The 3,213-nt window shown below is 29.5% G+C and overlaps 1 protein-coding gene across 2 annotated transcripts in view; it reads right to left on the bottom strand.

Annotated features, from left to right (window-relative positions):
• The window catches only part of LOC106464223 (synaptotagmin-14-like), a 52,128-nt gene that overhangs the window by 2,245 nt on the left and 46,670 nt on the right, over positions 1 to 3,213 (bottom strand). The gene's annotated exons all lie outside the window — the stretch shown is intronic.

The raw sequence follows: 3,213 nt of genomic DNA, 5'->3' as shown, positions 1-3,213 counted from the left end.
TTCAATTGAACTAAACTATGCATGCCTATTTAAATATATTTACACATGACTTGTGCATATCATACATATATATTATTCATACCTTCGGTGTATAGGACGCAAGCAGATTTTGACAACAAATTTTGGGGTAAAAAAGTCCGTCTTATACACCGAAAAATATGGTATTTATAACTTGTACACTTTGAATAATAACTAAATATTTTTTATTACAGCCATTATTGAGTAATTTTATATTGTAACTTGGAAAAACTACACAAAATTTTGTTTGTTGAATTTTAAACAAAGCTATACAAAGACATTTTGCATTAACTGTCTAATTTTGAAGTGATAGAGTAGAGGGAAGACGTTTAGTTAACACCACTGCTAACTCTTGGGCTACTCTTTTCAGACTGCATAATGGGATCTAACCATCACTCTTATAATGCACATACAGAACCTCAAATCCCTAATCTGACATGCTAGCTATATATATTTTGTCAAATAATTTATGAAGTTGAGTGTTTTTAGTATTTTAACAGTAACACATTTATCCTGACAAAAAAGCAAATACCATATGGTTTAACTTCCACTAGACTATAAATTAAAATGAAACACAGAGTTCTGCACATATTTTTCATTATGAATATGTTCTACACATTGTTATTTGGCAAAAAAAAATATTTGAATAATCAATTTTTGGAGTACAAAAAGTATACTGATTTATATCTTTCATTATGAATATGTTCTACACATTGTTATTTGGCAAAAAAAAAAGATTTGAATAATCAATTTTTGGAGTACAAAAAGTATACTGATTTATATCATACCCATTTTTGTATTATTTGTACATGTATTAAAAACATAGAGTTTCATTTCCATAATTTTTTTCTTTATTAATTACCACATCTATTTAGTGAAAATATTTGTAGTATTTCAAACATTGAACTCTACAAGTGTCATACAAGAAAATGGAACACATCAAAACTTCTATGAAACAATTAAGAGTTTAAAATAAAAACCACTATGACCTTCATTTAGCACTTGGGTATGAAATCCTTGAAATTGTTGTCAACCTTTACTTTGACCACACTTTGGTAATAAATTGATTTCATATATAATATATACTTCCTGCAACAAAAGAAAATGACAAACAACTTGTGTTAACTCGTTCTTGACTAGAGAGGTGTAACTGATATCCCCTGATTTTTTTCCTAAGTACATGAAGCTTAGTAGAAACTTAGTAAGTAGTATCTAGCTTCAGCTTACAAAATTCACATAATTTGATTTAATTTTTCTACCATTTTTTAGGTTGTGAAACTTCAAAACATTTATTCTTTTGAAAAAATAAAATAAAAATATGTCCCTTAACGTTAGAATTCCAGTTGTTTATTCTTCATCAGAGAGTTTCATTTTATATATTCAGTCAGTCTCAACTTGATTGATACTCACATATTTACTTTATTCTGCCAATTACTGTAGTCACCACTTTCAGCTATAAATCCTAAAATATACTACAAAGGTTTGTCAGTGATCTGGGACCTGTCCATTCAAAATGACATCAGATCAGCAGAGGTAACAATATTTTTAGTTGAGATCAATTTATATAATAGTTTCTTTTCACTACATAATAAGTTTTTTTTATTTATATTATTTGTTTGAATACAATAAACTTAACAACAATAACATTCAATAAATAAGAATCAAAATGTTTGGCCAGGACCTATCATGTCGTTAAACCTAACTAAGTTTACCTGATGTCTTGTCAAAGAAAATTTCTTTAGCTTTTAATCAGATGTAAGTTAAAACTAACACATTCTCAGGCATAGGTGGGATGGGTGAACAAGGTGAGAGCAACAGCCCCCATGGGTATAATAGGATACATACAATATCCACAATAATTAGGTCTGGCTTTTTCTGCCCCTCCACATACATTTTAGTCCCAATTCCCATTCAGGCTCTCAAGAATGAATAGAATGTGTAAAAAAAAAATTAAATTCTTAGAATTGTGATTTGATCATAAGTTTTCTAAATGTCCCATAAGATTCCTTTGTTCTCTTGTGCAGGAGTTCCATCTAGTCACTTTCCCACAAAACCATGAGGTGTTGTTCATACCACTTTATCTACTCTACACCGACATAAATAGTTTATAACCTGCTTTAACCAATGGTATTAAAAATTTGTCTGTAGCTATTTTCAAAGCTGAGCTTCATTAGAAGTTGTTCAGATCACAGGTTGTAACATCATAAGAGGAGTGGGACAAAGACTGTAGTAATAAAATCAGTTAAAGAGAAGGAAAATCTTGAGAAACAAAATATGGATATTAATTTATATTCTCATGGGATGAGTTTATTAACAAATATAAACCAATACTTTGGGATGGAAAAAATTCTAAAAAAATGAATAAGTTTGTAGTTTTTACAAGCTAGACTCTTCGGAACTGTGTAGAAATAAAAGTTAACTTTTTTTTAGTTTTCTTTAAGAATTACGTTAAATAAATGTTAAAAGATGAAAAATTAGCATCTTAAATATCTGAAAAGTAATATTTGTTGAAACAGAGTTCAAGTTATTATTTGTTACTTAAATTCTGAAATTTGATATGCAGGTGTGCACCAGGGCTTGATTTAAGGGGGAACAAACCGGAGCACCATTCCTGTTGTAATAAATTGTTGTGAAAAATGCTACTGTTGTTAGAAGTTTTTATGAAAACATAGCTGCAGTAGAATGTCCAAGGACATAGATAAATATAAAGATAAGTTACCAAAATCTTATCAATTCATATCATTTATGCAACATGTCATTCTTCCACATTTGAGTTATTTTTCTGTGTCAACATACCTTGTGACATCATCAAATAATCGAAATAAGAGACCCCGGCACCTCTGCCTCATAGGGGCTGTGAAAATGAGCTACACTTGATAACTTTACACAACTCAAGCCCTGGTGTGCACTCAACATTTAAAAGGTACTTGCAGATCATAATAGCATTAACTCTATCAACACAGGTCAAAGATTATGTCATCGCATTTGTTGACTCGCATTCAAAATTTTATTCAACTACTATTCTATGAAACTATGTCAATAAGTTTGATTATAATTCAAATTTTAGTACTATACATTAGTTAATTTCTTAATTTAAAGATAAATATTAAAAACTCCTAAATATCGATTTTTTGTGTCACGTGGTATGTTGAATGCAGCATTGGTTCAAATTAGATGTTTTTGATGTCCAAATAC

Source organism: Limulus polyphemus, unplaced genomic scaffold, assembly GCF_000517525.1.
Source record: "Limulus polyphemus unplaced genomic scaffold, Limulus_polyphemus-2.1.2 Scaffold1591, whole genome shotgun sequence".
Taxonomy (NCBI): domain Eukaryota; kingdom Metazoa; phylum Arthropoda; class Merostomata; order Xiphosura; family Limulidae; genus Limulus; species Limulus polyphemus.
Note: the sequence above shows the minus strand (reverse complement) of the source record. Positions and strands in the feature narration are given on the sequence as shown.